Source organism: Mesoplodon bidens (assembly GCF_964165515.1).
Source record: "Mesoplodon bidens genome assembly, chromosome: 7".
NCBI classification, from domain to species: Eukaryota; Metazoa; Chordata; class Mammalia; order Artiodactyla; family Ziphiidae; genus Mesoplodon; species Mesoplodon bidens.
Window position 1 is genome coordinate 48019034 of NC_138164.1, and position 22681 is coordinate 48041714.

The window sequence follows — 22681 nt, forward strand, 5'->3', positions numbered from 1 at the left end:
TCAAAGAAACAGGTAAATCCTGAGCATATAAAGATCTCCTTTTGAGGTTCTGATACATTACAATTCTGTTTTGACTTGGCTGGAATTTTTTTTGCTTAAAAATATTGGTTTAATCTTCCCTAGAGTGTTAAGTGCTAACTCAATGTTTTACTGATTATGCAGAAGGAACATCAGATGGTTTCTGAGGATGACACTGTATAGGTGGGAGCATTGGTGACTGAAACTGTGGTAAACTTTGTAGCTCCATAGTCATCATCATCCATAGCAACATGTGCTTTTGTGACAGAAGAACAGACATGTAAAATTTTAAGGAAAAAAAATACTTTTAGTTCTGAGGAAAGAGTTTAGATTGCTTGTAAACTACTACGCAGTAAGGAGGTATCATTTAGAATGAAGCCCCTGTTGTATTATATTCATCAAAGAAATATATTTGTATATATTTCCTTGGAAACTTATTTTTTTCCTCTTACCATCCTTTTCCCTGAAAATCATCTCAAATTGTTAATTTATTTTTTTATTCAATGGAATCAGAATCTTAACTGAGATAAATATTTTTTCTGGGTTTTGTTATATTTTCCTTCAGTTAACCTGCAAGAAGCATTGGTTACTGTCCCCCCGTCCTGATCAGTTTGCCTACACTGAAAAATGGAGAAATAAAATTAATTGCTATATCAGAAATATCTCTGTAATGGATCTCAAATCTAAGACAATGGTGATACTAGTCTCCAAGATGTGATGACATATGACAACATATAAGTTCAGAATAATGTACTCTACAAGGGTATCTTATTGGAAGCAAGAGCCAGGGTGTTAATAATCATAATTTTCCATAAAAAGATGAGTTCTTATTAAAATGAACTTTGATTAGTAAATTGATATATATCAAAATGTTTCTTTTCACCAAGTAAGTTAACAAAATTGTCCTTTGCTTTTTACAATGTCTCATAATGAAAAAAAGTTATTGAAGACTCGGTACTAGGATAGTGTATAAATGTACAAAAGGAAAGAGAAAATACTGGTTTACCCTTAAGAGATTTACAGTCTGAAGAAGTGCATATTAAAACATGTATTAAAACATATAAACATGTAAACATGTATTAAAACATGTAAAACATTAAATCATGTAGACCAGGATCAGGTGCTTAATATACGTTGAAGGAAAAAAAATAACAGTTGTACATAGGATTAAGATAAATAAGGCCATTGACTCTAACCAGTTCAGAGTAATAGATTTTTGATTTGAAGAAACAAGTAAATAAGTAACTAATGGTAGGGTTAAATGTGAATTCAGGAGCTTGTAGTCTTTAAAGTTTGTGAGCAAGTGGATCAGAACCATGCTGCAGTCTACTGATTTGAGAATTAACAGCTTCCGGATTTTGAGAGTGGCAACTTTTTCCTTTCTCAGATGTCATTCATTCCTATTTGTTCTGATGTGACATGAGATTGGTAAATCTTTCATACTCTCCATGATTGTACTCAAAATGAGGTCTGTAGATAGTTGAATTAGCTTAAAAGACAGACATGAGATTAACTGAAATGAAAGAGACACTCATAAAATACACAATAAAGTTAGATTCAAGAATATTAAAATGAAATGTCCTGTTTAAATGATCTAGGGTACTGCCATGTTCATTGAGTTGTTTTTACAGAGAAGGGGGGGTCAAGTTGAAGTGAATGATCTGCTTGAGTCAACCCATTTTACAGCAGTCATTTTACTTTTGCATAAATGGTTAAGTCAGCTGGAAGAAAGAATTATTTCTCAAGTATGCCCAGTTAATATAAAATAAAAAATTATTAAAAATTATAAAAAGAGGGAGTATATATTTAGTGGACCTGTCTGGGCATAGACACGACTTGTTCTCCTGTCATTTATATGATCTTGTTCTATAGTGTTTACTCTGATATTCATTAGTACAAGACTAAAATACCCCTCATCCTTGCTTTGCTTAACAATATTTTGTAGTATATTTAAAAAACAGTGTGTAATCTTAAAGGCACTTCCATATGTTGAGATCATTATACCAGGATGATAAATTGCAAAACTTCACTCAGTTGTACTGACTCCAGGGATATAAAAGATGTTTGTAGCTAATATACTAACTGTGCATAAGATAGCATACTTTACAAATAAAGCCTTGCCAAGTAATCTTTATATCTTATTATTAGTCACAAGATTAGACACTTATTATATGTGAGGGACTGTGAGTACTTGTGTGAAATTCAGTTCCAAAATAAATATATTAATTTATTTAAATAGGTCTTCTGTATATATGGTACAAATTTATAAAAGTACAGAAGGTGTAGAGTAAAAAGTTGATCTCCTACTTATTTTCTGCAAGTTCCTCAGTTTCTCAGGTTCCCTCCCTGAAAGCCATGTCTATAACCAATTTTTTATGTATCCATCTGGAGATATACTATGAAATGCTTTTTTAACGCAAATGGTATTCTTAACACAAGTAGCATTATACATATTTGTCTGTATCTTGCTTTTTTCATTTCCACAATATATATATCAGGACATATAGAGCTTTCTCATTCCTTTTAACTGACTACATAATATTTCAATATATTAGTGTGCTATAACATTTAATCCTGTCTTAAATGGACTTTTTGGTTGGTTCTAATCTTCTGGTATTATTACTAACAATATTGCATTGAATATCCTTTATGTTCATGTACAAATACATCTGTAGGAAAAATTCCTAGAAATGGAATCGTGGGTTAATAGTTATATGCAATTTAAAGTTTAAATAGGTATTATCAAATTGCCTTTAGTAGATGCTGTGCCCATTTGTACCCCTAACAATAATGTTTGAATGCCTGTTTCTCTATGCCCTGGACCATACAGGTGAAAATTGGTACCTCATGGTTTTAATTTGCATTTTTATCATTTTGTATTAGATTGCTTATTTTATGTTTAAATATGAGGCATTTAAGAAAAACTTATTTTTTAACCTTTGTATCATGGAATATAATAGCTGAGGGGTCAAGTTTTATTTTATTTTTCTGTATGGATATCTAATTGATGCAGGATTATTTATTGAAAAAAGTAAACAAACAGAATCAACCCCATCCTTTCCCCACTGCTTAGTAGTGCCAGCTTATAACTTTGTTGTAAATCAAGTACCTATATCTGCTTAGTTTCTTCTTCTGGGCTCTTGATTCTGTTCCTTTTCCCCCACCCAGGGCCAATTCCTTTCTGTCCTAATTACTGTTGCTTTATAATAAGTCTAGATATCTGGTAGACCAAGTTTATCCTTTGTGTTCTTCAAGATTTTCTTAGCTTTTCTTGGATTTTCATATAAATTTTAGAATCAAGTTAGCAAGTTATATATACACACAAACATGCACAAAACTATTGGAATTGTAATTCCATTGAATCTATAGATTAATTTGGGGAGTTAGACTTCATTACAATTTTGAGTCTTCCAATCCATGAGCATAGAGCACAAACCTGCCAAACTCACTTATTAATTATAATTATTTTTCTGTAGATTCTTTTGAATTTTTTACCTATATAATCATATCATCTGCACATAAGGACAATTTCATTTCTTCTTTTTCAATGCTTATACCTTGTATTTCTTTTTCTTGCCTTTTTATACTGTTTAAGACTTCTAATACAATGTTGAGGATAGAAGTAGTGATGATGGGCACCCTCGTTGTATTCTCTATCTGAGAGAAAAAACCTTCAGTATTTTACCATTAAGTATGACTGACTAATATTTGCTTAAAAATAATGTTTATTGTGCAATTGTTGCAATTGTTTGGTGAACCCTTCTAAATACGTCAATTAAGTCAAATTTGCTGATCGTATTATTTAAATCTTTATTTTTCCTTTTTTTTAGTTTGTTATGTCAAAAGAAGTATTTAAAAGTCTTCACTCATTATGAATTTGTCTATTTTGCTTTATATTTATGCCAAATTTAGCTAAATATTTTGAGACTATATCATTACATTCATACAAATTTAGAATCATTATATCTTAACAAAATATGCTTTATATATAATTAATGAATTGACTCTTTTATTGTAAACTATGATCTTTATCTCTAGTAATACTCTTTGCCTTTAAGCCATTCTGTTTGATATTATTAAAGTTTTCCTTTGTTAGTATTTGTATGTTATATTTTAAAAATTCACTTGTTATCTTTTTTGTATTCTTATGGTTTAGAAATATCTCTTATAAGCCACATTTAATGAGGATTTTAAAATTGGAGTGTTTGTCCATTTACATTTAATCTCTCTGAACATCCTGTGTATCATACTTATAACTCTAGCACGCCTTATCCTCCAACTGCTTCACTTTTCTCTATATCATTTACCATCATCTAAAATACTATTTGTATAGCTTGTTATTTTTTTATTGTTTGCCTCCCCATTGGAATGTAAGCTCAGTGAAGGCAGGGACTTTTGCCTATTTTATTTATTTGTATATCCACATCACTAGGTGAATAGGCATTCAAAAATTTTTGCCAAAATAATGACTCAATGAATTATACTCCGCATGCCCTTTTTGGAGATTTCCAAAGACGTTAATGTATAAAGAAGTTCTATAGACACAAAATTTGTTCAACCAAGAATTTCCTAAACTTTTTATTTATTTATTTTTAAATTGAAATATAGTTGATTTACAGTGTGCTAATTTCTGATTAATTAATTTATTTTTACTTAAACTTTTATGATCATAGAATTTTATTGAGGTGTAACTTCTACTAATGTCTCAGGAAATGAGTGTTCCATAGAGCACACTTTGAAAACACTGATTTAGAAGATTTGAAAATTGAAGGAGTTTTCCTAGGAGGTCATAGTGTAGAGAGCCATTTAGAGGATATCCAGTTGGGGAGTCCACTAAATCAGGATTCAGCAAACTATGTCCAGGTGGCCAGATTTGGCCCACTACCTATTTTTATAAATAAAGTTTTATTGGAACATATCCATGCCCACTTATTTATGTATTTTCTGTGGTTGCTTTTGCTCTATTATGGCAGAGTTAAGTAGATGTGACAGAGATCATATGGCCCTCAAAGCTTAAATTATTTATTGTCTGGCCTTTTATAGAAAATGTTTGCTGATCCCTGTTAATAAATGACAAAGAAAATGTTGAGCAATTACTACTTTGTGAGGTCAACATTTTTGTTACATATTTTATATAGATCATCCCATTTAGTTATTCTAAAAATCTTTTGAGGTAGGTAATATGATTATTATTATTTTACAGATGAGAAAACTAAGCTGCAGAGAAATTAAATAATTGCCCATGGTCACATATCTAATAAGTTACAGGGCAAGGTCTGAATCTAGGTCTGCCTCCTAGTCTTCATTCTTTCTCACTATACAAGACTACCTCTGGTTCCTGTTGTTCTAGTGGAGTGTGAATTAATGGAATAAATAGTAAGGAAGGTTAAAAAACTCATACTGTGCAATGATTGTTACTCTGGGAGGTTAGCTATGCAAGAACATGATTTTCTTTTATTTTGAGGTTCTGTGTGCTTACAATTACTTGAGCACAAGAATAGTAAATATATTCTTTTAAAAGTCTACATTTTCAGGATAAGGTTTAGATAAGTAATTTCCCATATATAAATTTTGTATTTTTCATACACTCTTATGATTTTAAGTTGATTCTGATACTTAAATCTTCATTTTTAATTAAAAATATATCCTTCTTTCACTCCGATTAGTCTTGCATAGAGCTTATCCTAATAGAAAGGAGAGAGTAAGTAAATATTTTAAGGGCAACCATGCTCATAATAGTAATAATTGCTACCATTAGTTGAGTACAGTAAGTGCCAGGAGACTGTACTAATTGATTTACACTTATTATCTCATTTAATGTTAGCAATAAATCTGTGAGGCAGTATAATATTATTATGTGCATTTTATAGATGAGGAAACTGAAGTTACTTATCAAGGAAAAAGTAGTTTATCTTATTCCATACTTCACAGGAATATTGCTGATTCAAAGGAAGTTAGGGAATTCTCTTGGCTAAATTACAACTTTATTATACAGTAGAGTGGATGTGTGCCACGTGAGTATTTTCCCATGCTGTTAACTAGGATTCTAAGTGAAAGTTTTAATTAACACATAATATTATGCCTGGTAATGGGCTATATTTTACTTAAACTTTCCCTTATTTTTGGATATAGGATATAGAACTCACATTACTAATTAAGGAGATTTACTTGTATGCTAATTATAGTTCAGAAAAAACTCTTTGAAAGTTGGTCAAGATAGTGACATTTGAAGGTGTGAACCCTGTATAAAATAGAATAGTATACTTTTTTCCTGCTTAATTAATTTTTTCCACTTAAAAATGTTCAGCATTATGAAAATTTATAAAAGTACAAAAAGTGGAAAGAAAAGAAAGAATTTACTCCTAGTCCTATACCCAGTGGCAGCCTTTGTTACAGATTAATATTTCCTCACAGTTGTTTTCTTAAGCGTCGGGCTTTTTTTTTTTTTTAGAAGTATTATATATAATTTTTATTTCTTTTTTGGCTTCACGTTATGACATAAGTATTTTTCCGTGCTATTACCCAGGGTTCTAAATAAAAATTTTAATAACCACATAATGTTATGCCTAGTGAGTGGATGATATCTTACTTAGACATTCTCTTATTTTTAGATATAAGTTGCTTCAAATTATTATTATTTTTGCCATTTTATCTCTTTTATTCTTTTGCATTTTAAATGATAAAAGTAATCATGCTTATGACCAAAATTCAAATATGGAAACGTGTAAAGTGGAAAATCAAGATCTTTGTTCCACCATGAAGAATTTTCTGGGTATCCCTTTAGAATTTTTCTGTGCCTGTTATGTCAGCACATTTATATCTATCCTTATTTTACCTAAATAGGATCTATAACCTGCCTCTTTTGTTTTGCTCTTTTAAATAATACTGGAATAAATGTATTTGTACAAAAATTATTTTTGTGTTTATGACTAATTCCTTAAGATAGATTTCTAGAAAGTGGAGCTGTGTCAAAGTGATGGACATTTTGAAGGAAAGCTCTAACTAAATTTGCCAATTTAAAACACTGCTGTTTTAGGAAGAGTTTGCTAATATCACCAAATAATAGATCATGCTGTTGTTATGGATGTAACATATTTACATACATTATTTGTGCATGTACAATATGTATATTCACATACACTGAATTTTTTAAACCAGGGTAGATCTAGTCATTTTCCCTCTACAGTAGATTTAAACCTACCATTTTAGATTTAGCATTGTTATTCTTACTGGTATTAGTTAGGATTATCTTTTCCAGCATGATTTTTTAGGGTTATAGTTTAGTATAAAAAAATTTGTGTTTGAATATTAATTAAATCTTTACCTCATTTTAAATTTATTTAAAAATAAAAATCCTTTCTTTTCTGATTATACAAAAAAGAATGTCAAGGCATATAAAAAATTCAGAAAATAAGGAAATGAATAGAGAAAAAAAGAGAAAATTTCAATGATAATCTCAGAATTCATTAATAATCTTTTGCTGCATATCCTTTCTTTTTTAACTTATGCACATATGTAAGTATAGATATAGATATGAACACTCATAAATAACATTTTGCCGTATATCCTTTTTTTGTATTCATATGCGTACATACCCATATAATAGTTTATATGTTTTTATACAGTTGGAAGAAAATACATGTGCTTCTTCAGCCTTTTTTCTTCCCTCAGTAACAATATGCTGTGGGTATCTTTCTTCTTTATAAATATGGATTTTTGTAATGACTGCATTGTACTCTATTTTGTGGTTGTACCCTAGTTATTTGAATATTGATTAATCATTGGTTGTCTCCAGCTCCTTCCTATTATAAACAACATTTCAGTGAACATTTTTGTACATATGCTCTTTACCCATTTGTCCAATAGTTTCCTTAGGATAAAATAGAACTAGAATTCTTGTATCAAAGGACATGTACATTTAAAATTTGGATGTAGGTCTTCCCTGGTGGCGCAGTGGTTGACAGTCCGCCTGCCAATGCAGGGGACACGGGTTTGTGCCCCAGGTTGGGAAGATCCCACATGCCGCGGAGCGGCTGGGCCCGTGAGCCATGGCCGCTGAGCCTGTGCATCCGGAGCCTGTGCTCCGCAACGGGAGAGGTCACAACAGTGAGAGGCCAGCATAACGCAAAAAACAAAACAAAACAAAACAATTTGGATGTATTGGAAAGAATATCTTTTACTTTTTTCTTAGGCTTTTCCATATTGTTTGATTTTTTCTATAAGTGATATAGGGAATGCAGAATTGTCAAACTGCCCTCCAGAAAGGTTGTGCTGTATTACATTCTCACCAGTGAATGAGAATGCCCAATTCCTCATGCTCATGAACATTACATATTACTAATATTTTAAATCTTTGTTATCATGTATTGAGATATGAATCAATGTATTACTTAACATTTTAAAAATTAATTGTGATATTGAATCCTTTTTTAGCTTATTTTCTTTTTTCCATTTTCTCATTTGTAAATATTCTGTTCCTTTTTGTGGCCGATTTTTCTGTTTTTTTCTTATTGATTTGATGTTCCCATTAGTCATACCATACCAAAAATATACTTTTTTTTTTTTCTGGTTTGTGGTCTGTCTTCTAACTTTGTTAATGGTCTTTTTTTTTTTTTAAATACAGAAGTTTAAAATTTTCAGTGTAGTCAATTTTACTAATCTTTTCCTTGTTTTAATGTCATTTTTCTTTTTAGTTTTTACATTAAAAAAATCCATCTGGAATTTACTTTAGTGTAAAGTGGAGGTAGAGATTCAATATTATTTTTTCCAAATGTCTACTCATTCCCAGCATCATTTGTCGAATAGTTTATCATTTCTCCACTGATTTGACGTGTCACTTATGGACTAAATTTTTCTACAAATTGTCATCTATTTCTAGATTTTCTGTTGTTTATTGATCTGCCTATTATTCCTGTGCCAATAATATACTGTTTGAACTCTTGTACTTTACATTACACATTTTGAACCTAAAATTTATTTAGATTATTTTATTATTGGAAAGGAATTAAGCATGTATATTTAATTTTCAAAACCATCTCAAATTTAAATTATTTAATATACAAAATAATATCACTGACCTTAGAATATTTCTCTTTAAGTTTTCTTATTGTGTGTGATAGATACGCTAAATATTTTCATTTTTTTTTTTTTAGAAGAAAGACTCCTCTATCCAGGAAAATTGTTCTGGGAAGCTACCCTGGAATAGAGAATGCAAGAAAGAGGCTTTGAATTATAGACTGATGTGTGGACTTGGCATAGTGCCTGTCCCAGAGAAATATGGTGGTTGAAGGGCAAGAAGTAGGATCAATGTATAGAAATGGTGGGATTTAGGGTCTCTCTTTTTTTTTGTGTGGTATGCGGGCCTCTCACTGCTGTGGCCTCTCCCGTTGTGGAGCACAGGCTCTGGACGCGCAGGCTCAGCGGCCTTGGCTCACAGGCCCAGCCACTCCACGGCATGTGGGATCCTCCAGGACCGGGGCACGAACCTGTGTCCCCTGCATCGGCAGGCGGACTCTCAACCACTGCGCCACCAGGGAAGCCCGGATTTAGGATCTCTTAAATGAAGCTCTTTTAGCATCAGAACCAATAAGTTTTGAAAGGACCTGAAATGTTAAGGAATGCTACTTAAATGAAACATGGAAAGTACACTAGCTTTGGAACCAGAGATTGTGAATTTGAGTGCCAACCTTGCCACTTACCACCTTTGCAAATATTTAATCCCAGTGAGTTTCAGTTTTTTCTTTTTTTTAAAATGAGGATAGTAATCCCATCACAAAGTAATTATGATGATTTAATAAGAAAATAAATATCAACTTATTGCTTAATAATGCCTAGTCTTTTTTTATTGTGAATTCTGCAGAAACAGCATTGATAGGGATGAAATTTAGGGCTGGGATTTGAGTATTGGAGAGCGCTGTGCATTTCTTCCATCTTCTCACATTAAAAAGGCAATGGTTTTTGTCCCAGTGGTGGCATGAGAGCAGTAATGTAGGGAAATGAGAATTATGTCTTGTGTAGCAGAGTATTTTTCCTAAGTGTATCTACACACGTGTAGACACAGACACACACACACAAAGAGTCCCATCAATCTCATTGTGAATCAGAAAAAAAAAAGGGAAATTAGGAAAATTCCAGGACAAGAAGTATACAGGAATTGGTGGTTGATTGGAGTTGGGGGAAATGGGAAGGTACTAGCACCAGAGAAATATATTTCACCCCAGGTATTTAACCCCTTTCCATTTTATGAAGTGTCTTTTTCCAAATGAGTTAAGTGTGAAGGCAAAGTAATGAAACTGACATGGTATGAGAGAAGTGAATGCTAACTATCCCATTTTACAGATGAAGTAGCAGGAGACATTTATATTCCTCATAGAATAGACGTGAGCTCAGTAATTGGAAACTCTGACTTAAAGTGAAAGCTCTGTCACCAACTTGTCATGTGGTCCGAAGTGAGTTATGTGTCTGTAAACTTGGGTACATCTCATCCTGGTATTCCTATTTTTCACTTAGTAAGTGAGGCACTCTGAGAGATGCCAGGCCAGATCTTGTCTGGACTTCAGAGTGAAATCTTTAAATTGTTATGAAAGACATACAGTAAAAGGATAAGCAGTCTCTCTCTACATGATTCTCCTCATTTGTTTCTGTGTTTTTTTGTTTGTTTGTTTGTTTTTATGGTACGCGGGCCTCTCACTGTTTTGGCCTCTCCCGTTGTGGAGCACAGGCTCCGGACGCGCAGGCTCAGCGGCCTTGGCTCACAGGCCCAGCCACTCCACGGCATGTGGGATCCTCCAGGACCGGGGCACGAACCCGTGTCCCCTGCATCTGCAGGCGGACTCTCAACCACTGCGCCACCAGGGAAGCCCCGTTTCTGTGTTTTTGAGAGTGAGCAAAAGACTTAATTACGTCTGGGAAGGACTAATCCATAGTGTATGACTGAGCTCCCTGAGGACATGCAGTGTGTCCATTTATTGAGTGTGATGATGGGGTAGCATTGCCAAGGTCATATACCCTTAAGACATTCTTCTTTAAAAAGTGAGTGGTTATATTAGCCACCAGGTCATCTGTGTAAGTTGTGACTTGGGCACATTTCAACGAAATCTCAGGGAAAAAGCAAAAAGTGAAGTACATTTATAGAAGACATACCCCATCTAGGAAGCATTTTCTTATCTCTAATCCTCACAAAAACCTTGGGAGTTAAGTGGCAGCATCCCCAATTTCTATACATATTATTTATTTCAGAAAATTGGATTACATAGTTTTATAATTTTTCTTCATCTCATGTATTTCACACAAAGCTGTCATTATTTGTCTCTTTTACTAGGTTGTGGACTCCTTGAAGTCACCAACTCTATGTCATTCATTTTTGTTTTTCCAGTGCTTAACACAGAGCAAACATTCAGTAAATGATGAGCTGTTGATAATGCAGCTGTTATTTTTATAATCTCATCCTAAGTACATATTTGCACAACAGGCGGTGTCAATTCATCTAAGTAACTTGGTGTTATTTGCCTGATACTTTAAATTACAGAGCTCCATTACTGAAGTCATTATTTGTGGTTAAGAGGGAGTAGTACAGAAAGTGGTAACAAGAAGTGTATCTTAAAATGAGTATCAAAACAGATCCTCTTTAGATGTCTTTAAATTTATCTTGATTTAATTACCTAGAACAAGTATAAATAACAACCCCATCTCTTTCGCCTATCAATTTACCCTATAGAAAATAGTAGATTTATTTTTAAAAATTTATGGTCTTAAAAAATCAGTACTTATTTACAAACTTTTGTTAAATGATTGCTTTAAAAATGTTCTGCCACTTTATTTTGTGAGCAGAGTTCAGGGAGAAAAAACTCAGCAGGGATGGAATCCTCTCCTTCTTCCAGATATGATAATGCAACTGCAAATGTTGAGACTATTCTAAATATAATATTTATCTCAAATATTGAGATATTTGAATCCAAATTGTCAGTTGCTGGAGATTTTGGATTGTGCTTTGTTATTCTGAATCCCCAGAGATTCCAATTCATGTTATGTATCCTGTGGGCTCTCAAAAATGTTAATTGTATTGCTGGAGAATTGCATGTATCATTCTCAAAAAAAAAAACCACTCTACAATAACTAAGCCTTAATTTTTAAGTTAAATTCTAGTTTCTAATTTATCCTTACATTAAAAAATATTTTATTAAAAAAATAAGAAATCCAAAAGCATTGAGAATCTTTTTAGTAAGATAAAACATTTTATAGAATTATTTAAAAAATTCTTTTTGCGCAAAATTTTTTGTGAGCTTATCCTCATTTAACACAGTTGCCCTTTAGCCCAGCAGTTATTGAATTTTAGTGTGCACAGGAATCACCTGGGGGCTATGCTTTAAAATAAATTCCTAGGCCATGCTTTTGGAATTACAGAATCAGTAGGAATGGGTGGGGCCTTTTTAAAAAATTTTTTGTTTTAATAAGGAACCTGGTACTTCTGAAATAAGGGGTCTGAGGATTATGTTTTGATGATCACTTTTTTCTCCAGTCCTTCTCACACAAGACCTTCTCTGACTTTTGTTATTAAGCTGATATCATATATGTCTGAAATCAGTCAGGCTGCAAGAAAAAAAAGGGATATTAAAAAGTACATTAATAGGTGTTATTTCCAAGAAGTATGTTTTGCTAAGAAAGCAGGAGAAGAAAGAAGAAATAAAAGAGAACAAGTTTATTAAGTGAAAAGTTACAAAATATATTGCAAATTTTTTTTGGCCTATTGCTAAATTTTTGTTTGATTCTGGTAAAGTGGACAAGTTGCCTTATGTTGTATTTATGAAGTATATGAAATTTTTCTGTAATCAAGACCTCAAGATACAAGAGTTTTGGGGATTAAGTCACATGGTAATAATTCTATAAATAGGTTTTGGAAGTTTGTGATCTATATTTTAGTCTTGGTTCATAGCAATAAGCTGCCTTTGTAAAGTGGAAGGCACGTTGTCTTCTCAATAATCTCATTCATTTTTCATGTAGGTACTGTTTTTATACTGACCATTCTTTTTTTTTTTAATGTGTTTTCTCAGTTGTGAATACATATCAAACTTAGTCAATCACCATTCACAGAAAAAAAAACCTAGTTTTGCTTAAGAATGTTGCAGATGAAGCAGTACAAATTATTGATTTTATTAATTCTTGACCCTTAAGTATATTTTTAATAGTCTGTGATGAAATGGGAATTATGAATAAAGCACTTATGCTACCTACTCAAGTACTGTAGTTACCTTGAGAAAAAAATCACTTGCATGATTGAGTTTCAAGCTGAACTAACTGTTTTTTTTCATAGAACGTCATTTTTACTTGAAAGAATGACTAACAGACACACAATGGTTATTCAAACTGTGGATACTTGGCAGATGTATTCTCAAAAATAAGCAAAGTGAGCCTCCCATTTTAGGAAAATCAACTGACACTATTTGTTGTCAATAATAAAATTTGAGCTTTCAAGAGAAAATTAGTTGTTTGGAAAACTTGTATCCGCTACCATGAGCTTGATGGCTTTCCAATATTTAAAAACTTTAATAAGATTGGTGATATTAACAATTGGTGATATTAACAAATGTGATTTTTAAAAATATTGAATAATGAAATACATCAACGTTTTGAACATCTGCACAACTCAAGTGACCCAATATTCTCCAAGTGAACCAATGTATGATGTTGCAAAAACATGCATGGGTAAAAGATGCATTTAAAGACCAGTGGGTTTTTTTTTTTTTTTTTTTTTTTTTTTTGTGGTACGTGGGCTTCTCACCGTTGTGGCTTCTCCTGTTGTGGAGCACAGGCTCCGGACGCGCAGGCTCAGCAGCCATGGCTCAGGGGCCCAGCCGCGCCACGGCATGCGGTATCTTCCCGGACCGGGGCACGAACCCGTGTCCCCTGCATCGGCAGGCGGACTCTCAACCACTGCGCCACCAGGGAAGCCCAAGACCAGTGTTTTTTAAAGTAACAGAACATAAGAAGTTCATTGATATTCAGGTTTCAGATTCCATATTGCACTTAACCTTTGAGAAACTATTACTTGTCAAATTTTGATATAGTACTAAAGAAGAATAGCTACAATTATCTTGAAAGGCTGTTAAAAAATCTGCCTCTTTCCAACTTCATATCTGTGTGAAGATGGATATTTTTCACATACTTCTGTCAAACCAACATATCACAACAGATTGAATGCAGTAGCACCTATGAGAATCCAACTGTCTTTTATTGAACCAGGCATTTGAGATTTTTAAAAATGCAAAACAATGCCAGTCTTCTAATTTTTTTTTGTAAAATATGCTTGTATTTTAAAATTATGTTATTTATGTTACCGTGTAATAAGTTCATCACTAAATGATTATTACTTAATCATTTTATTTTAAATGAATTAATAACTATTTAAATTTTTTCTTAGCTTTAATTTCAGATATAATAACTATTGATAAATATAACCATAGCTCTTTGGGACTCTGAATAATTTTTAGAAATGTAAAGGAGTCCTGAGGCCAAAGAGTTTGAGGATCACTGGATTAGATAATCTCCAAAGTTCAGTCCAACTAACCACCTTTAGAGCATGCAACCATTTTAATGTAACATGTTTCCTCTAAAATTTCTTAGCCATTCTCTTATGAATGCTTGTCAACATCCCTTCTAAACTGTGGCCCTTAATACTGGAATCATATTGAAGATATAGGTTGAGCAGCATTGACTATATAAACAGGCAACTAGCAGTATGCTTCAGTAGTAACTATCTTTGGAGATTTTTTTAAAATAGGAGAAATTCCTATTTCTTTGAGGAAATAGGTTTTTGTTCCAGGAAAGCGGAGTGTTATACTAGGTAGCATCTAAGTTGTCTTCCTTGATACATCAGAAATACTCTTATTTTTGCCTTAGAAGATGTAAATATCAATAAGTGAAACCTCATTTTCCCCTTCACTATTGTGATATTCTTAATTATTAGTAATTGCATTTTTAAAAAATTGTGCATTAGCTTAGTATCAGTTCCTTTGCAAGATGAATTTCACATTTCATTTTCACATTTCATAGTTCAAATTGTACATAATTTAGTATAATTATTAAGAGGAAAAGGAAAGCTAAGAATGATGGAGTTCAAGAAACATGGCTTCAGCCTAGCAATGCTATAAAGAGCAAAAGATAATATTGTGGAGGGTTTTGCATTTTTTTTAATTGATGCAACTTGGGAGAGAGTAGCAGTTTTAATGCAAAAGTCACATCTGCAGGAAAACTCATTTGTATTTGCATACAGGATATTTTTTAATGTCTCTCTAATTTTTATTTTGATGTATGAAAGACCAGGCATTGATATCTTTCCAAAAGTTAGTTGAGAAAATAAATGCTTTAAATGTAGTTGTTTTAACTGAGTGGCTCATTATGTATAACATAACATTATTAAACCAAAGAATCAATCCTTGACTTGAGTTTTAAACATGTGATGCTACAATTTAATATAAAGGTGGACAAAATTTTGTTACAGGTGTTTTTGGAAGCATTTTGGTACTTTAAAATATGCCTTAGGGGGCCTCCCTGGTGGCGCAGTGGTTGAGAGTCCGCCTGCCGATGCAGGGGATGCGGGTTCGTGCCCCGGTCCGGGAGGATCCCATATGCCACGGAGCGGCTGGGCCCGTGAGCCATGGCCGCTGAGCCTGCGCATCCGGAGCCTGTACTCCGCAACGGGAGAGGCCACAACAGTGAGAGGCCCGCATACCGCAAAAAAAAAAAAAAAAAAATGCCTTAGGTTATTGACTCTCAGAGTTGGAAGGTCATTTAATCCAACCACCCAGTTGAACCTTCTTGCTTAGAAAAAAAAAAAGAAGGGATGGGAATTAAAAAGAGAAATGGGTGTGGTTTAGAGACAGCTTTAAGCAGGATTTAAAAATTTAGCTTGAAAGCTTTTAAAGTCTAATTATACAAGGAGGCGGCAGTGTTTTTATTTTCTGTTTACCTTTGCTCTGTTACCTATTTTTGGTAGAGGGGGACATACTTTGTGAAAATCTTTATGGCTTCTTCATTTGATGTCAAGATACTTGTTTGAAGTTGCCTTGTAATTCAGAAGTTTTTCTTTTTGTAACTAATATTAATATTTGGCTTTTGCTGCTAGATTAATAGCACGTTAGTTTGGATTTGGTGACTACTTTTGAATGTATAAGTGATATAGTGAATTTTAGAAATAGCTTTTTTGTTTTGGGACAAATTAGACATGTTAAGGATTTAAAAAATCTAAATAACACCAACTCATAAGAATAAAAAAGTAAAAATAAGCCCATATCTCACTCAGTGTTAACATTTTTGTTAAATTGTCCTTTACTTTGTATGCATGTGTGTATATACACATTTGATTTTCTATAAATTAGCTCTTATTATACATGTTATTTTTTTATTCAACAATATTTTGTGGCCATCTTTTAATATCATTAAATATAGATTTATATCATAATTTTTAATGATTACAGAGTACTGTTATATATATGTACCATAATTTACTTACACAGTTAGTAGGTTATTTCCAATTTGGGGCTGTTAGAAAAATGCTGTGATGAACATGCATATTACATGTATATGTCTTTTAACATTTTTGTGATTAGTTCCTTAGGATAATTTTGGAAATAGCCTTTCAAACTCAAAGGATATTGATGTTAAAAATATTAACACTTTCTGGGGCTTTCCTGGTGGTGCAGTGGTAGAGAGTCTGCCTGCCGATGCAGGGGACACGGGTTCGTGCCCCGGTCCTGGAGGATCCCACATGCCGCAGAGTGGCTGGGCCTGTGAGCCGAGGCCGCTGAGCCTGCGTGTCCAGAGCCTGTGCTCCGCAATGGGAGAGGCCACAACAGTGAGAGGCCCGCGTACCACAAAAAAAAAAAAAAAAAAAAAAAAAAAAAAAATTAACACTTTCTGTCAAATTACCATTCAGAAAAGTTGCACCCAATTTATAATCCCATGAATGGTACCTGAAAGTGTTTATTTTTCCACATCCTCATAAATGCTAGTTTTTGTCCAGTTTACAAGATATTTTGCCAATATTTTAGGTGAAAATACTTTATTTACATTTACTTGATTATTAGGGAGACTGCATGTTTTTGTTATTGGACATTTGTATTTCTTCATCTGTAAATTTACTCTTTATATTCTTTGTTCATTTTTATATTGAAGAGTTTGTAGCAATGCACTTTCTTTTTTAACATCTTTATTGGAGTATAATTGCTCTACAATGGTGTGTTAGTTTCTGCTTTATAGCAAAGTGAATCAGCTATACATATACATATATCCCCATATCTCTTCCCTCTTGCGTCTCCCTCCCACCCTCCCTATCCCACCCCTCTAGGTGGTCACAAAGCACCGAGCTGATCTCCCTGTGCTATGCGGCTGCTTCCCACTAGCTACAATGCACTTTTTGTTTAGTAAATTAGGAATATGCAAAAGATTTGATAACCAAATAATATGGAGGATGTCAGCACCATGGTCAGACGTAATAGTTTGTTGTCCAGGTTGGATTATTATTATTTTTTTAAGATTTATTATTTATTTATTAATATTTATTTATTTATTTATTTTTGGCTGCAATGGATCTTAGTTGCGGCACGCGGGATCTTTGTTGAGGCATGTGGGATCTTAGTTCCCTCACCAGGGATTGAACCTGCGTCCCCTTCAGTGTAAGGTGGATCCTCTACTACTGAACCACCAGGGAGGTCCCCACGGTTGGATTACTGATTGTTTGAAAAGACTTTTAGGACAAAGGCCATGATTTAAAAATATTTATTTATTTATCAATTGAGATGTAATTGACATATAGCATTGTATTAGTTTTAGGTGTACAACGTAATGATTTTATTTATTTAAAAAATTTGTGACCATATTGTCCAGTGAAATCTTTAACCCATGATCAATATTTGCTGAATGAATGAATGAACTAGTAGAGGAGTGGAACAATCCATGGTGATTGGGTCTTCTGAAGATTCATTTTACTAAACATATTGTGATTTTCCAGATCAGATGGTATTTCCATCTCTATCTTCTTACTTTTGTGCTGCCCTCAGGACCAAAGTTGCCAATTTTATTTTGGAAATGTTTTCTTCAGCTTAAACTTTTCTTGTTCTTGAAGAAGTAGCTTACTTCAAGTTGTGTGTTAATTCTTGTGAGGTGATTCTTAATTTTTGCCCATCATAAAGTGTTGCTTGTTTATTCCTAAATTCTCTACAGGAAGAAGTATGCATTAAAGTCTTTTTTTTTTTAATTTTAATTTTATTGGAGTATAGTTAATTTACAATGTTGTGTTAGTTTCAGGTGTGCAGCAAAGTGATTCAGTTATAGATATACATATATTCATTCTTTTTTAGATTCTTTTCTCATATAGGTTATCACAGAATATTGAGTAGAGTTCCCTGTGCTATACAGTAGGTCCTTGTTGGTTATCTGTCTTATACATAGTAGTGTGTGTGTGTTCATCCCAAGCTCCTGATTTATCCCTCCCCCCACCTTTCCCCTTTGGTAGCCCCAAGTTTGTTCTCGATATCTGTAAGTCCGTTTCTGTTTTGTAAATAAGTTCATTTGTATCTTTATTATTTTTAATTGGATTCCACATATGAGTGATATCATATGATATTTGTCTTTCTCTGTCTGACTTCACTTAGTGTGGTTTTATTTGTTTTTTTATAATAGTGAACTGTGATTTTAGAAGCTTATACTTTTAAACTTGTTCGCTGCAAAATTCACCAATAGTATAAATCAGTTGATAATGAGATTCAGAGTTGCTTTTAAAATATGCAGCAAGGGGCTTCCCTGGCGGCGCAGTGGTTGAGAGTCCCCCTGCTGATGCAGGGGACACGGTTCGTGCCCCGGTCCGGGAAGATCCCACATGCCGCGGAGCGGCTGGGCCTGTGAGCCATGGCCGCTGGGCTTGCGTGTCCGGAGCCTGTGCTCCTCAACGGGAGAGGCCACAACAGTGAGAGGCCCGCGTACCGCAAATAAAATAAAATAAAATAAAATAAAATAAAATGTGCAGCAAGACTGGACTTATATGACAAATGAGATTTATTGACTTCATATTGACGAATGTTAAAATACTATTTTCCCTAAATCTCTGGAATCTGACTTATTCTAAATTTAAAATATCTCCAGAGTTAGAGATCTTAACTGAAAAAGATGAGACATACATCAGTCACAATATTATCTGGATGCCTTTTATTTTGTCCTCCATTGTTTAAATGCAAGTGAAGAAATGGGATGTATAATATATATTGCATAATTCCAATTCATACTTTTTTTTTTTTTTTTTTTTTTTTTTTTTTTTTTTTTTTTGCGGTACGCGGGCCTCTCACTGTTGTGGCCTCTTCCGTTGCGGAGCACAGGCTCCGGACGCGCAGGCCCAGCGGCCATGGCTCATGGGCCCAGCTGCTCCGCGGCATGTGGGATCCTCCCGGACCGGGGCACGAACCCGTGTCCCCTGCATTGGCAGGCAGACTCTCAACCACTGCGCCACCAGGGAGCCCCCCAATTCATACTTTTAAAAGAATAGTTGCTAGAAAGACAAGGTGAGATCCTTTTAAAAGTATGTGAGCACTTAAGAACACTTTTAGATTCTTCCAGACTTTAGGCTTTTGGATATACAGCATTTTGCTAGAGATTTACTTTATGGATAACTTCAGTTATAATTTTTAATTCAGGGTCAGATAAAATGTGAGAATAGCTTATATCAGAACAAGAATTCTTCTCTGGCTTTGACTAGTACACAGAGTGTGTCCACATTGGGTTGTGTGGTGTCCCAGGTAAAATTGCTCTACTGAATCCCAAAATATCAGAAAGTCATGAGGAGGTAAAGGGTATAATACCAAAAATAAATGACAGAGCTACCTTCCTCAGGGCGGACTCTTTTGTACTTCTCGCATCCATAGAAGTAGCCATTGCAGAGTTGCTAGAAACTGGTGAAATTGGATTGGGGAAGCCTGAGGCACCATTTCTTACAGAGAGAAAGAGGTCTGGTGAGGAAGCATATGGATACTTAAAGCTGTCCAAATGCCCAGGACTTTATTATCTATCAATCCTGACTAGAAAATAGAATAAATTATATGGGTCACTTAGGCAAAAGCATGTTATAGGAGCTGGGGAGGGGCTGAGTTGTATATTTATTTCATATCTCAACTTAATTTCAGAGGCCAATACCTAATCTATTATGGCCATTTGTGCTATAAATGCAATATTGGGAGTAGTAGTTCCTATAAATGATGTTGAACAAGATCTATTTTTTTAATGAATTTTATTTAAATCTAGTTAGCTAACTAACTAGGTTAGTTAACTAACCTAGATGTTTACTGGCTGTATTTAAAATATGTGGATTGACTCAAACCAATCCCCAGAGTCTAGGAAAGTTTCTGACCTAAATTAGGAACCCAAGCTCCATTATTATTTTCACTTGAACACTACTCATAGCCATCCTAACTTTTTGGAAAGAGTACGGCTTTTGCAACAAAGTTTCTTTGTTTTCATGGAACCAAAAATGTGCTGTATTTAGACCAAACAATAAAAATAAACTACCGAACTACTTTCTAATGCATGGGGGTTCTGGAGAGAGGAAACCATAGATATTTAGAGGCATAAAGTGAGTCATTGTGCTAGTTAAAACTTTTTACAAGGCTAGCTCTGTATGTTTGAGTTGCATCTGTTACCTCTTCAGCCAGAACTAAAGTGTGTGCAAGGAAAAGAATTTTGAATTGAATTGTGGCTCATACAGAATGCATTGTATATAGCCTAAGCATCTAAATGGATTCCACATCTTGGGCAGAACTAAAACTGCATCTTTTCATATTTAGTCTACCTTCAAGGTATTCCTGTTGGACATATCTGAGATATTTTCTGTGAAGCTAATTCGTTTTAACTTGCAGACATAAACAGTTTTTCAAATGTAACTTGTAAGCCTTTATTCCCTTAAAATTTTTTCTTGCTTTTGTTTTTACTTATTCATATTTTTAAACACCACTTTATTACTGACGGTATTTTAAAAGCCATAATGGATGGAGATGTTGTATTCTTTGATGAAGAACAATGAATGAATTGTTTCTTTTGGTATTATCATCTTGGAAAAAGTTGTTAGAGTAGACAACTGACCGAGTTAAAAAATAGTATAATTTGTAGCCAGAATGTATTCTTTAATAAAGCAAGTAAATGCAATTTACTAATCCTGTTTCATTTCCTTTTTTTGTCTAAACTTTCAGGTCACTTTCATGAATTCAAAGGCAATTTACCAGTGATTTCTGGGTGCTGGAGCTGATTTTTTTGTGCGTATTTGTAAGTATTGGCTTATTTATTACTCTTACTACTCTTCTCATTGTGTGATGAGAACAGTTACAGTATTTTTAAAGTGTTATTAGTTTTTTGTAAGTGTTTTCTTAAAAGGAGTATAGAAAAATATCCGAGGGTGAAAAAAGCCTCTGTTGTGATTTCCAGTGAAATAACACAATGGCAGGGCCAATTACAAGAGGCTGAAACAATAAATATCTTACTTTTTGAAGATGGGGCTCAATTATAGGAATGGATTACCTTAAAGGGGCTAGTCTGTCTGCACATGAATAATTTACCTTGATAACTTCTTATAGTTTTCTGGTTGTCTGTCTGGACTTGAAAAGTTCTATGTGCCTGTGCTCATTGAAAAGATGTGAGATGATACAGAATTCAAAGAGCTGTCAGTACTTGAGGAGATTATGTATTAAGGAACCAAAGACTCATTTAGTGAATGTATAATGTATATCAAAATTGGGGTATTCCTGTCTTCTTCACCATCCTCAAAAAGCTATTATATTTTAAATGGTATTTTGGAGAACAAAGATAATTTTTCTCAGGAAAGAAGGTCAATTTCAAGAAAAAATATTGAATGAACTTTAATGATCAATGAAAATACTTTAAATTGTTATGTATTTATTAATATAAAAGTAGTTTAGAGTATGTGGCAGGTATTAAAAATGTTTGTGTGTATATAAGACCATATTTAAGTAACTTGAGTTTAAGATATATTTATGTGTGTACATTGTACCAAACCATTGATATCTAAGGTGATCTTTACATTCGATAACCACAAAGACAGAAGAAACTTTTCCTCTGTTATTGTACTACTATAAAGGAATTTTAGGGAATAAACCTCTAGGAAAGTATTTGAAAAAAAAGTAACATTATAAGTTAGAGTTTAAGTGATTCAGTATTTAAACAGAGAGCAGTGAAAATTTATTTAAAACCAGCTTTACCTTTCTTTTAGTAGTAGCATTGATTGGGGCAGGTATTTTGAACCATCTTAAAAAAATAGATGTGAATATTTAATATAGCTTAACACATTTTGTATATTTTTTAATGTTTTAAGAATGAATAAGATGTTATTTTTATGAGACTATCAATTCATATTGTATTATTTGAAGACTGAATTCTTATGTAAAACACAAAATATTAAACTCCATGGTTCATTTGGATTAAATATAAGCTTTTAATTTGTGCAAGGTATCACAGTGAGGATTAGGAGGCAAAGAAGATGGAGAAAGAAATGTAAAGTATCTTTGAAGGGCTCTCGAGAAAAAGGATGGTTCCAAGGAGCTGAGCTTATCCTATTAGAAATCTGTGTGAAGGGAAATAATTTTGAACTGTCCAAATCTTGTCTTTGTTGCTTTAT

At 33.5% G+C, this 22681-nt stretch overlaps 1 protein-coding gene across 3 annotated transcripts in view; it reads left to right on the forward strand.

Moving 5' to 3' along the window:
- Nucleotides 1-22681, forward strand: part of SOX6 (SRY-box transcription factor 6) — a 627811-nt gene that overhangs the window by 77525 nt on the left and 527605 nt on the right. For all 3 annotated transcript variants that reach the window (XM_081238923.1, XM_081238924.1, XM_081238922.1), the window contains exon 2: nucleotides 21243-21315. The gene's annotated coding sequence lies outside the window, so the exon portion shown is untranslated. The remainder of the gene's footprint in view (nucleotides 1-21242; nucleotides 21316-22681) is intronic.